At 39.0% G+C, this 14,612-nt stretch overlaps 1 protein-coding gene across 11 annotated transcripts in view; it reads left to right on the forward strand.

Annotated features, from left to right (window-relative positions):
• Positions 1-14,612, forward strand: part of USP6NL (USP6 N-terminal like) — a 139,518-nt gene that overhangs the window by 37,086 nt on the left and 87,820 nt on the right. The window lies entirely within an intron of this gene.

A 14,612-nucleotide genomic window follows, 5' to 3' on the forward strand; every position in this document is an offset into this window, starting at 1 on the left:
ATATAGAATATTTTGGATGAAAAAAACTTGATATGATCTATGTTTAAAGTTAAGTTTATGAGATTCCTCCAAGTCCTATGTAAAATGATTTAGGGTGATGATATTAGATAATATTGTAACATAATAATTTAATTAGTAATATACAGAATATTACAGCTGAAAGCAACTATAGAAATTTTGTCTGTTCTCATTTCATGAAAGAATGAGGTATTTAAATGGACAAAAATGATGTCACAAATCAAAGAAACTCTTTTCATTATGAAAATGTGATAGTATTATCTAGGATGCTTCACAGTTATTTACCTCCTGTTTTCTCCTTCACTTTCTTCTGAAACAGAAGATTGCTTTTTATCTCTGAATAGCAGGATTCTAACAATTAGGCATTTTTTTAAAAAAAAGCTTATTGCTTTTGCTATTTCAGGAGAATATAAATTAATTAAATCCCAATCTGTTTGAAAATGTCGCATTCATACAGTTTGACCTTTACAGACAGAATTTTTTTTTAATAACTAGTTTCTTCTAGTTTATATATTTTCAGGCACAGTCATTGTTACTTGGGATATATGTGGGGAAAGAATAATAATATTCTTGCCTTTCATAATGCACACACACATATACTTATAAATAATGTTATCATATTGACAGTAAATACCATTTGAATATAGGAAACATAGTACTAAAAGATACTAAATACTAAAGTAGTAGAATGGTTTTTGCTTTTAGATTTTTTTCACCTATATTTTCAGATAGAATTTTCCATGAAGCAGCTTATATATATATATAGACATTTTTCTTAGAAGCTTGTTTTTATCAAACTTGTTCTAATGGTGTTTTTAATCATTTAGCTAATATGTTTACTGTTATTTTATCTTTTTGCAAAGTAATGCTGTATTTTACCAATTTTTAATATTGGTAACTGCTTGAGAAAGGTAAAGTCCTACAGACAAATATAAAACAATGACTCGTTGGAAAAGAGTTTTAAACTCAATTCTCTAATAAGTAGCATGAACTTGGATGGCTGCAGGGATTGCAACATTTCAAAGTATTGTGTTCACATTAATAGTAAATACTATGGGAAAATTGATTTGTGAGCAGAAGTATCAAAATTGGGGATGAAATAATTATGATAGATGCTGTGAGAAGTTTTCATCAGTTAGTTTTTCTTGATATGAGCCAGTAAACAAACTTAACATGTTTTAAGTAAGATCCAAGGGTACGGCTAAGAATTACTTTGGAGGAGAGAAATTACAGAATATTCATGAATATTTTCTCTCAAATTTTTCAGAATATTTGCCAAATCACTGCTTTGTCACTTAGAAAAGCTAATCAAGTATCCCAGTCTACCAACATTTAGTGAAGTGCAGTGCTTATTCATGCTAATATTCTTTCAGGGATTTGGATTTTGCAGCAGTTAGCACTGTAAGAAAGGGAGAGAACTGGTGGTAGTACTATCTGAAGGATAATTCTCATGGATCCACACTCTATTCTAATGATGCTGGGGGGACTACTGGAAGTGATTGACATTTGTAAGATAGTTGAAGTGGATAGGAATAGATGTTTTGTAGTATAGCAAAAAATCTTGGAAAAAGGCTATACTAGGCAAAAGACAGGAGAAGGCAATGGCAACCTACTCCAGTACTCTTGCCTGGAAAATCCTATGGACGGAGGAGCCTGGTAGGCTACAGTCCATGGGGTCTCTAGGAGTCGGGCATGACTGAGCAACTTCACTTTCACTTTCACGCATTGGAGAAGGAAATGGCAACCCACTCCAGTGTTCTTGCCTGGAGAATCCCAGGGATGGAGGAGCCTGGTGGGCTGCCGTCTCTGGGGTCGCACAGAGTCGGACACGACTGAAGCGACTTAGCAGCAGCAGGCAAAAGACAACTGGTCTTCAGGAAAGTATCTTTGCTTTAAGGGAAGGAGGGTCAAATATGCATGTGTATATATTCTTTTGTTTGTCATTCTCTCATTTACTCTCCTTTATCAGGTGTCCACTATTTGGAATGCACTTTGCTAATGAATCACTGGGGATACAAAATAAGATATGATCCCTGCCCATACCTGGGACAGAGTAGATCCCAGCTATTTATTGAGTAAAGGAAGGAATGGAAGAATATATGTTTGTTTGTACAGCCTAGTTGACAGGTTTTTATATAGTCAGGGCAGTATTGTGACTTGTTTGTTTTGCCATGAGGGCCTCATGGGCAGGATTCAAGCAGTTTAGTTTTGTGGACAGGGAAGGGAATGGGATAAGTGATTCTATGCTAAATGGAAAAATAAACTATCACAGTTTACCTCTAGAATGACCTGGTTAGCCTGCATCTCCAGGGCCAAACTTGACCAGATTGGGAAGAAACCATGTCATAGAGTAGGCTGGAGGTAAAACCCTACAACCTATTCAGATGTACATCAGGCACAAATGTAGTCATTGTAACTGTGTATAAGTAAGGAGCCTGGTTTTATCCTTTAAAGGCATCATGTTTATTTGAACAAAAATATTTTGAGAATATTACATATTTATCTGTCTGGCTAAACAGAAGTATGCCGAATATATATCTTTTCTTAATGATTCAAGTTTCTTATTAAAAAAATTTTTTTTGTAGTTAATAAAACCAGATGACCATGTTTATCAAAATTACTCTTAAAATCTGTAGATTGAGAGTGAAGCCCTGAAAATCTCTCCTGCTAGTAAAACATATGGGCTTTTGCTTCTGTCTTAATCTTTTCATTCTCACTTTCATGCCTTAGCACCTCTCCTCCAGATTATTAAAGTAGCTTTCTCCTTTTATTTGATAAACATGCATTTAATACTTATTGCATCTTAGATGCAAGGGTACAGATTTGTAAACTCTAGGAATTCATGTGCAGTTAGTAAGAGATGAAAGACAGTGATTACAGTAGTATGAGGGGTATTGTAATAGATGAGATGTCATGGGAACCCCAGGGGGCAACTGGCCCTGGTTTGGTAATTACGAGAGTGAAGAGATTAAACTCTTTGGTAAAGTGACAGATACTCTTATTTGAGCTAAGTAGCAAAGGATGTTTCCAGAAAAACATCTGCTTTATTGACTACGTCAAAGCCTTTGACTATGTGGATCACAACAAATTGTGGAACATTCTTCTAGAGATGGGAATACCAGACCCCCTTACCTGCCTCCTGAGAAATCTGTATCCAGGTCAAGAAGCAACAGTTAGAACCAGACATGGAATAACAGACTGGTTCCAAATCTGGAAAGGAGTACGTCAAGGCTGTATATTGTCACCCTGCTTATTTAACTGATACTCAGAGTACATCATGGGAAATGCCTGGCTGGATAACTCACAAGCTGGAATCAGGATTGTTGGGAGAAATATCAATAACCTCAGATATGCAGATGACACCACCCTTATGGCAGAAAGCAAAGAAGAACTAAAGAGCCTCTTGATGAAAGTAAAAGAGGAGAGTGAAAAAGTTGGCATAAAACTCAACATTCAAAAAACTAAGATCATGACATCTGGTCCCATCCTTTCATGGCAAATAAGATGGGGAAACAATGAAAACAGTGAGAGACTTTATTTTCTTGGGCTCCAAAATCATTGCAGATGGTGACTGCAGCTGTGAAATTAAAAGATGCTTGCTCCTTGGAAGAAAAACTATGACAAACCTAGACAGCATATTAAAAAACAGAGACATTACTTTGCTGACAAAGGTCCACGTAGTCAAAGCTATAGTTTTTCCAGGAGCTCTGGTTTTTCTCACATCAGGTATGGATGTGAGAATTGTACTATAAAGAAAGCAGAACACTGAAGAATTGATGCTTTTGAACTGTGGTGTTGGAGAAGACTCTTGAGAGTCCCTTGGACTGCAAGGAGATCCAACCAGTCCATCCTAAAGGAGATCAGTCCTGGGTGTTCATTGGAGGGACTGATGCTAAAGCTGAAACTCCAATACTTTGGCCACCTGATGCGAAGAGCTGACTCATTTGAAAAGACCCTGATGCTGGGCAAGATTGAGGGCAGGAGGAGAAGGGTACGACAGAGGATGAGATGGTTGGATGGCATCACCGAATCTTTGGATGTGAGTTTGGGCAAGCTCCGGGAGTTGGTGATGGACAGGGAAGCCTGGCATGCTGCAGTCCATGGGGTTGCAAAGAGTCGGACACAACTAAGAAACTGAACTGAGCAAAGGATGCATAAAAGCTTGAGGGGGAGGGGAGGGAGAATAGGCATCTCAAGCAAAATAAATAGTGGAGGAGAGCTCAGTGCCAAACATGAGCTTCTATCCCCTGTGAAAAAGTTTGGAAATATTCCTAAGGCGACAGTGAAGTGAGAAAACTGGTCAGGTATATTTGGCCATTGAGCTCGTATTCCATCCTCCCATTGCTGTGTGAGCTCATTTTGTGAATTTGCCATAAAACCTGAAGTTGGGACTTAACCTGTATTCCTAGCTGTGATGATCACTAGCTCTCTCCATGCACCCTCTGTGCCAGCAGCGCCAGAATGCTTGCTGTTCCCAGATGTGCTGCCCCATCAGGACGGGAAGTCCTTTCCTTTCTTCTCCAGCGACTTGCAGTCCTTATCAGATCAGCCTCCAAGGCTCAAATGAAACCCTCACCAGAAAGTGCTCCCTGATTTTTTTCTCCTCTTTATGTGTCAGAGTTAATCATTTCTTTCTTTGTAATCTTATAGCATTATGAGAGCATTTGCCTCTATTACTAGATCTTTAAAATTCTACTATACCTTATGATTATATTTATTAAATCGGCTAGTAAATGTTAATTGAAATAATGTTTTGGCTTATTGAACATCTTAGTTTCCATTCTGATTTTTAGCTGTGTCTTAGATAGTTGAGATTGTCATAAACTGATCATTAGAAATATTAAGTGAAATATTATAGCTAATAACGTAACAATGGACAGAGAAATGTGTGATTTTTCCCTTAAGATATTTTGTAATGGTTTGATAGGTAATGGTTTTCAGCTTATGCATGTTTATTTGTTGCTTTTTTTCTCTTATTTTCTCTTCAGCTTATGTTTAAACTATATCCATATTTTGCTACATGTTGACTGTTTTAAGTTTGAGAGAGTGAAGTCATAGCATCTAGTGCCCTTTATTTCTTTGATGTTTTCTGTGACTTATGGAGAGTTTCATGCTCTTGACCAAGAAAGAAGATGCCATGATAACTATTTCATGAGAAGCTGAGAAACAGCTGCTTGTGGCAAACACTGTTCACTGTCCACCCAGTCTCCCTTAAATCTTTACTAACAGTAGGATCTTGATTTTGTTTCAGTTAAAAGACAAACCAGCAAATAAGCTGTTTCCTGAGATTTAAGCAAAAGCCTGCTGGAGACTTCTGGGAAAGTTTTGCTTTTTGAGACAGGTGTCACCTCTGCTTCCTTGTTACAGCTTTCTTGGCACCTGTTATGGGACTGTAATTCCTGGAGTTACAGCAGCCATAGTGTGACCGTGAGGACAAAAGCAGTATGGTGGAAGAGAAGCATAAAAGTCTGGTCTCCCGCGACACCAGCGAGACCAGTGAGCGTTTGTGTCAGCCTTGACTTACCTGTAGACTTTTTGGTTTATTACTTGTAGTCAAAGCGATCCTCCCTAGTGTGGTATCCAGTGTGGTTAAAAACATTAAAAAGCAAGTCGCATCTTTTCAATGCATTTCAAGCACAATTAATACTGTACTTAGTTCAGTGCTGGGGTTGGTCAATGTTAGTAAGGAGTAGCATATATCCCAAGTTAAAACATAGATGTGGCCATTTTAATATGATGGGAGGGACACTGATGATTTGGGAGTCAGAAGACCTAGTCGTACCACTGTGTGAGTTTGGGCAAGTTAGTGAATGTCTTTGTGTCATGGGGTTTTCCATCTATTATATGAGTTGTCCCCTAAGATCTCATAGGGACCTGGCATTCATATTCTACTACTTAATGCCATTTTTGTTTTTTGTGATAGCCTCTTAGATTAAAATGTCAAATTTATAAGACCTACCTGCCTACATTTACTCTTTTAAACCCATACAAACACATATACATTGGGTTGTGTAATTGACTTAATGATGGAGAGCTTTTAGAGACTCTCACAGTTTACTGCTCATGAATCATGGCAGCCCAGGGGAGGCTGGTTGAGAACATGGACTATAATCAGGCAGATTGTGTCTCAGACTTGGATTTGCTACTCAATTATTAGCTGTGTGACTTTTGGCAAGTTACTTAACCTCCCTGTGCATCAGACTCTTTATCTGAAAAGTAGGGATGATAACAATATGTATTTCACAGGAGTGTTGTGAGGATTGAGAGAAGCCATATGAAGCACAGTGGCTGGCATGTAGTAAGGGCTAAATGTAAGCTGCCATTAATATTTTTGTTGGTTTTGATATTTTTATCTTTGTTATTACTGTTGATGCTACATTCCTGATCACTTAGATGGCTGATAGTTTGTTTAAAGGAGTTTATATCTGAGACAGAGTATAGTATTCTGTGGACAATGATCTGATTCAATATAGTGATATTTGTTACTATTGTAGTGTTGGTTCATTTGTACTTAGAAAGCTTTAAGCAGTGAATTTCTTCTTTAGATTTGTAATATTGGAAATTGCAGTTGTATGTGTGTCTTGTGGGCAAAGTTAATTGATAAAAGTTTTATCAAAACTTTGTTTTAGGGAAATATACTCCTGTGTACACATCTTAATTAAAATTAACCTTGTTTTACTTTTATTTTTTTAAACTTTTGTATTCGGGTATAGCTGATTAACAAACAATGTTGTGGTAGTTTCAGGTGAACAGCAAAGGGGATTCAGCTGTACATATATATGTATCCATTCTCCCCCAAATTCCCTTCCCATCCAGGCTGCCACATAACATTGAACGGAGTTCTCGGGCAGCACAGTAGGTCCTTGTTGGTTATCCATTTTAAATACAGCAGTGTGTACATGGCCACCCCAAACTATCCCACACTCCAGCAACCATAAGTTCATTCTCTAATTCTGTGAGTCTCTTTCTGTTTTGTAAGTTCATTTGTATCATTTCTTTTTAGATTCACATATGAAATGTCATATGATATTTCTCCTTCTCTGACTTCCTTAATTTGTTGCTGCAAATGGCATTATTTCATTCTTTTTAATGGCTGAGTGATTTCCATTGTATTTTGTACCATGTCTTCTTTATCCGTTCCTCTGTTGATGGACATTTAGGTTGCTTCCATGTTTTGGCTATTGTAAACATTGCTGCAGTAAGCTTAATAACTGTTTTAAATGTTATTTTAAAGAAAGGTCATTTTATTTAGCTCATTGGCCCAGTGTATCTTTGTCTTAACTTTGGTGAAGAAGTTCAAGAATAAAGAGTGAATTTTACAGTCACTTGCTGCTTGAAGCCCAGTTATTAGGTATTCTGGCCTGGAAAACCCCATGGACAGAGAAACCTGGTAGGCTACAGTCCATGGGGTTGCAAAGAGTCGGACACGACTAAGCGACTTCACTTGCACTTTCACTTTGAATTGTTTAAACTTTAAAAATTGAGTGCAGTGAACTGGCTGCCTGGCCAGGGTTCCTCTCTTGCTTGTCAGTAAGGCAGTGCTCTGGTGTAATGAAGAGCAGAGTCTGAGCTCTGTCCAGCGTGCTACACTAGCCACTAATATGGGATTATTTAAGCTTAGATAATTAAGATTAAGTAAAATGAAACATTGAGTTCCTCAGCCATGCTAGCTGCACCGAGTGCGTGTTCTGTTGGGCCGCACTGGGCAGATTGTGTGGGCTTCCCAGGTGGCGCTGATGGTAAAGAACCTACCTGCCAGTGCGGGAGATATGAGACTGGGATTTGATCCCCGTGTCGGGAAGATCCCCTGGAGGAGGGCATGGCAACCCACTCCAGTATTCTTACCTAGAGAATCCCAGCCTGGTGGGTTCCATCCAGTCCATGAGGTCGCAAAGAGCTGGACATGACTGGAGTGACTTAGCACTCACGCCTCCTGCATGGATGACTGCTTGGGTTCATGTTTCCTATATTCACTACTTAATAGTCATGTGACCTTGGGCAAGTTAGTTCATTTTCCTGTGCCTCAGTCTCCTCATATGTAAACTTGGACAAGAGTTCTCCTGAGGTTGTTAATGTGGATTATGTGAGTCAACATTTGTAAAGTGCTTAGAACAGCACCAGTCACGTTGTATGTGCTCATTAAAGAAAGAAATATGCATTGTGTTCAGATTTACTATGCTTCATAACTTGTGTAGTGATTATCTTTTTGTCCTTTATGTATCTTTTATTGCCCTTTTGAGAAAAAAATTACATACACTGACCTGCTTGGATAATTTTTTGTATTTGAATTTTTATATTTGACTGCAATTTAGAGTACTGTTTCTGTCACTGGCTTGAAACATTCACTGGGAACCCTCACTGCTTTCACGGTGAAGCACAGTTTCCCTTGTCGGGCACTTTGGGTGCTCCAGCCCACCCTTCCCAACTCATTTTCACTGCCTTCCAGTTCTATCCCTTTGTTCCACTTTTCAGGTAATCACTGCCTTTGTTGTTAAAAATATTTAATGGTGCTGGTTTTATCTCTTCCACTGGTATGTAAGCTGTCCTAGAATGTGTAGCATTATTATTTGTGCATTTAGTAAATGCTCAGGATATGCTTGTTGAGCAAAAGAATCTTTTTGAAATGCAATCAGTATTTCTATTAATATCAAAGCCACAGCTATTTGTCATCTCTGAAGTAAGGGGAATTCGAAACCCCTTTCACCATCTGTGATGTCAGTACCAGAAATGTGCTCCGTCTCTCAATACTCAGCTACTTGGCTGTACTTGTTTCAGTGGGGAGGGATCTGGACCACAATTCTGACCACTGTAGGTCACTACCCTGCAGCATGGTCATGACGTGTAAAGCACCAATTGGTGACAAATTTGGTGTTTTTCTTGGTTATGCATTCTGAAAACATGGTGATTTTATCTTGATTTACTCATTTCTTTAGGTTATTTCCCATACTCTTTGGTTTGCTTTTTGTTGCTTCTTTCTGTGTTTTGCCTGATTATTATTATTGTTGTTGTTGTTGTTGTTTAGTCACTAAGTTGTACCTGACGCTTTTGCAACTATGGACTATTGCCCTCCAGGCTCCTCCGTCAATGGGATTCTCCAGGCAAGAATACTGGAGTGGGTTGCCATTTCTTTCTCCAGGGGATCTTCCTGACCCAGAGATCAAACCTGTGTCTCCTGCATTGGCAGGAACATTCTTTACCATGGAGCCACCTGGGAACAAATGCTTATCGCATGAATATAACAAAGGAAAAAAGTCATTTAAAAGGAAAAATGTACCATCTATTCTAATAAGCAAAACTGAGTTTTCATGTTTCTATAATAATGATACCTAGGTATAATTAAGTATGCAGGTCAGGAAGCAACAGTTAGAACTGGACATGGAACAACAGACTGGTTCCAAATAGGAAAAGGAGTACGTCAAGGCTGTATATTGTCACCCTGCTTATTTAACTTATATGCAGAGTACATCATGAGAAATGCAGGGCTGGAAGAAGCACAAGCTGGAATCAAGATTGCCGGGAGAAATATCAATAACCTCAGATATGCAGATGACACCACCCTTATGGCAGAAAGTGAAGAGGAACTAAAAAGCCTCTTGAAAGTGGAAGAGGAGAGTGAAAAAGTTGGCTTAAAGCTCAACATTCAGAAAACTAAGATCATGGCATTTAGTCCCATCACTTCATGGCAAATAGATGGGGAAACAGTGGAAACAGTGTCAGACTTTATTTTTCTGGGCTCCAAAATCACTGCAGATGGTGACTGCAGCCATGAAATTAAAAGACGCTTACTCCTTGGAAGGAAAGTTATGACCAACCTAGATATCATATTCAAAAGCAGAGACATTACTTTTCCAACAAAGGTCTGTCTAGTCAAGGCTATGGTTTTTCCAATGGTCATGTATGGATGTGAAAGTTGGACTGTGAAGAAAGCTGAGCGCTGAAGAATTGATGCTTTTGAACTGTGGTGTTGGAAAAGACTCTTGAGAGTCCCTTGGACTGCAAGGAGTTCCAACCAGTCCATCCTAAAGGAGATTAGTCCTGGGTGTTCATTGGAAGGACTGATGCTGAAGCTGAAACTCCAATACTTTGGCCACCTGATGCAAAGAGCTGACTCATTTGAAAAGACCCTGATGCTGGGCAAGATTGAGGGCAGGGAGAAGGGGACGACAGAGGATGAGATGGTTGGATGGCATCACCAACTCAATGGACATGGGTTTGGGTAGACTCCAGGAGTTGGTGATGGACAGGGAGGCCTGGCGTGCTGCAGTTCATGGGGTTGCAAAGAGTCAGACACGACTGAGCAACTAAACTGAACTTATACTTTAAAGAAGTTATTTTCTCCATATGAGGAAAAAAGTGTAAAACCTCTGAACCTCTACTATAGAATGGTGTATGCCTGTGGTTTAAGGTCATACAGAATTCCTATTTGTTATTACAAGTTGCTTAATTTATAACAACATCAGTGGCAAGTCCATGATTTTCTGTGGATAGCTGCGTTTTGGACTGCATATACTGTATTGCAATATATTGCATCTGTGTTGTGCAGGTTGCCTTGAGTTATGCTGATGGAGAAAAGAGTGGATATTATAAAACCTGAATAAATGTGAATAAAATTTGAGTAACTAAAGTTATGTGTATAAAATTCAGATGTAAATTGTCTTGGATTGTAACCAGAGGTACTCGGACCTCATCTCTGAGACTTTGATTCAGTGTTGTAGTGTTGGGTGTTTGGAGGTGGCCTGGGGGCAGTTGGGAACTGGAAGACAGAGGCACCAGGTTCTGCTCAAGAATTCTTTAGAGTTGCCCTCTGTGTGTATCCCTGCTTGTTACCCTACAACATGATACTACAGTTACTTTTCAAAGTGCCCTTCCTTCAATACTCTGTGAGCTTCTTGAGGGCAAGGACCACAGTTCATTCATCATTTTGGAGAAAAGTGAATTCTGAGAAATGCAGTGGTTTGTGAGCTTGTCTGATATTTGTTTCTCTCTAGCTTATCATCAAAGTGATGAATGTATATATGGGTAATAGGTAATTGGTATATTTAATCAGTTACCTAATTACCGAGAAGACTCAATTCGCACTTTATATTATTTTATTACTGAAACAGACTGCCCAGTAGATGATATAAACATTCTCTAGAGAACAATTAGGTTTACAGTGACTTATTGTGCTTAGAATGCTACTTGGAATTAAATGTTTGTTTGCACCGCTATCTTGGTATAATTTAAATGTAATTTAGAAGTGCTGCAGTGTCTTGATTCAGATAACTTGCTACCCTTTAAAAATTGGCTGCTTGAGTATTGTTTCTCTCCCATTTGGCAGGCACCAGATGCAGTGATTAATAAAGGTCATTATGCTACTTAGTCATGGAGCGCTTTTAATGACTATTACCTGAACATCTGCTGGTTTCATCACTATCGTTACCCAGAATGTCCAACAGAATATAGATGCTATACTTGGAAAATTTGACTTAGGCTAATCTAAATTTCTACTTTAGAACATTTTAATATTCCTTTACATGTTAAATAATTGTCAGAAAACACTGATTTTTCTGTAAAGTGAACAATAAAAAATATCAAGAAAAGAGTTTTGGAATGGTTGTTCTGGGTAGTCCTGGAGTCCCTTAGGCTGAATTCTCAGTGTCTAGTTGTCTGTGCACACAGTTGGGTGGGAGAAGTGGTGACTCGCATGCATTCTGTTATGTGAAGCCTTGACTGAAAATGTGGGGCTTGGAGTGGAATTGAAAGGAAGGAAAATGGTTACCCAGAGTCTGCTGGAAGAACACTGAAAAGTGAGAAAGGATCTATTGACGATGGGATTTTCAGAAATAGGAACAAATACTTTGAAAATTTTGAAACAGGTTCAGTGCTTGCTTTGGCAGCACATATACTAAAATGGAAATTACTACAGATTCCCAGAAAGTTGCAAAATATGATACGGAGAGGTCCCATGCATCCTTCACCCAACTTCCCCCAGTGGTAGCACGTTACAGAATGATAGTTGAATATCAAAACCAAGATATTGACATTGATGCAACTCACAGACTACATTCAGATTTTACCAATTTTACATGTATTTGTGTGTGTGTGGGTGGGGGGTGGTGTATAATTTATGTAGTTTTATCGCACATAGAGGATCCTTATAACCGTCACCAGTAAGATGCAGATCTGCTCCATCGCCTTCAGAGCTGCCCTTTTATGGTAACGCCTCCTCCTTTCGCCCTGCCTGCCCTTCCTGAGCCCCCTGCCACCACTCATTTGTTTCTCATCTCTCTAATTTGGTCATTTTGAAAATATTATATAAGTGGAATAATATAATGTTACTTTCAGGAATTGGCTCCCCTCACCCCCCAGTATCCATGCAAACTATTTCATACATGAATCTCAAGTTTAGTTTTATTGCTGAGTAGTATCCCATAGTATGAATATACCAGAATTTAACCATTTACCCATTGAAGGATATTTGGATTTTTTTCAAGATTTTGACCAATACAAGTAAAGCTGTTAGGAACATTCGTATCATATATAGTTTTTTTTGGTGGATATAAGGTAGATTGAATAGTAAGTAGATAGACGTCTTGTTTTCCAAGAAACTACCAAAAGACCAATACTTTTATTTCTCCAAAACTTAATTACTAATGCCTGATAAAACCAGGACACTGAGAAATTAGTCAGTTCCCATATGATTGTGTTCTGTAAAATTCCATGTCTGCAGGTCAAGAGACAACCAAGTGGACATTTAGCTGATACAACAGATAAATTACAGAGGAAGTACATATGGCTAGTAACATATGAAGGGATTTTGAATGTTACTGAAAATCAGACAGCTGTTTATTGATGGCCTTGTATTTAGATGTAAGTAATTTAAAAGCGAAGAAGGCAATGGCACCCCACTTCAGTACTCTTGGCCTGGAATATCCCATGGGCAGAGGAGTCTGGTAGGTTGCAGTCCATGGGGTCGCTAAGAGTCGGACATGACTTGAGCAACTTCACTTTCACTTTTCACTTTCATGCACTGGAGAAGGAAATGGCAACCCACTCCAGTGTTCTTGCCTGGAGAATCCCAGGGACGGGGGAGCCTGGTGGGCTGCCGTCTATGGGGTCACATAGAGTTGGACATGACTGAAGTGACTTAGAAGAATTTAAAAGCAGACGGAATGGCTGGAACAGTCCAGTGTGGGTAGTATGGCAGATACATTGGGCAAGAAATGCCTTAAGCAACCCAGATATTTTAATTTTTCTCCTCAGTAACGTGCAGTCTTTGTCCTTATATTGCATGGTGGCTGCTGCATCCTCATCCTTGGGTCCAAGAGCCAGTCAGAAGAAAGGAAAAGGGGGAAATCTACAGTGAGTGTCACCTGTAGAAAGAAAGCAGAAACTTTGCTTAAACCATCAGCTTGAATTGTGTCATGTGCTACCAGCAGCTAGCTGCAAGGGGACCTGGGAAGCAAGTGTTTTGTTGTTTCTTTTACTTGAAGCATTCTTGGTGAAAAACATGGGGTGTTCTTAGTAAGGAAGATGTGAGAATCTTGGATAGGCAACTAGCAAACTTTGTTGGATAATGCAGATACGAAATGTCATGTGTGCCTAAGACTGACTGATATTTAAAAATATGAATAACATATGATGTTAAGAGGTTCTAACACATTGTTCATAAGACAATAAGGTTTATGATGGGTAACATATTCTTTATCAGCATTAAGGGTTATATTTCATCCAGTCCATCAGTACAGATTTCTGACTGTTCTGTAGAAATACTGTCCCTTGCCTGCTCATGTGCAGAAAGATCTCCTTTCTGTAGCATTGTTTTCATAATATCAGACCACTAGGAAGTATCTAAAGCTGAAACTCCAATACTTTGGCCACCTCATGTGAAGAGTTGACTCATTGGAAAAGACTCTGATGCTGGGAGGGATTGGGGGCAGGAGGAGAAGGGGACGACAGAGGATGAGATGGCTGGATGGCATCACTGACTCGATGGACATAAGTTTGGGTGAACTCCGGGAGTTGGTGATGGACAGGGAGGCCTGGCGTGCTGCGGTTCATGGGGTCACAAAGAGTCAGACACTACTGAGTGAACTGAACTGAACTGAGGAAGTATCTGAATGTCAGTGAGAGAAAAACTCTTGCATCATGGTATATCCATGACAGTGGAGTACAGGAGAGTCCGCCAGTAAAAATACACTTGATTTATGAGAACAGGTTTGGAAAACAGCCATAAAGTATGTTAGAAGGAAAAAAATTTTTGTAGATTATGCAAAGCAGAGTTCTTCCACCTGCCCTCTATATATATGTATTTGTTGTTGCGCATGAGTGCAGGTGTATATGTGTGCGGTATGATTACATCTTTTTTGGCCTATTCAGAAGAGAAGGACTCTATAGAAGAACACCAAGAACAGTTAACACTGGAAAGTGGGTTTGGGAAGGGAGAATGTGGAAAGAGATCTCACTTTTCTATATATACATCTGCATTGCCTGAATAGTTTACAAGCTTGTAATAATTGTTCAGTTAGCAAATGAAGTTTTGTATAATGTAAATTTTTGGATGCATAAAGCACATACTTTTAAGTTATTCTGGATGAAACTATGTAACATAT

Source organism: Bos indicus, chromosome 13 (genome assembly GCF_029378745.1).
Source record: "Bos indicus isolate NIAB-ARS_2022 breed Sahiwal x Tharparkar chromosome 13, NIAB-ARS_B.indTharparkar_mat_pri_1.0, whole genome shotgun sequence".
NCBI lineage: Eukaryota > Metazoa > Chordata > Mammalia > Artiodactyla > Bovidae > Bos > Bos indicus.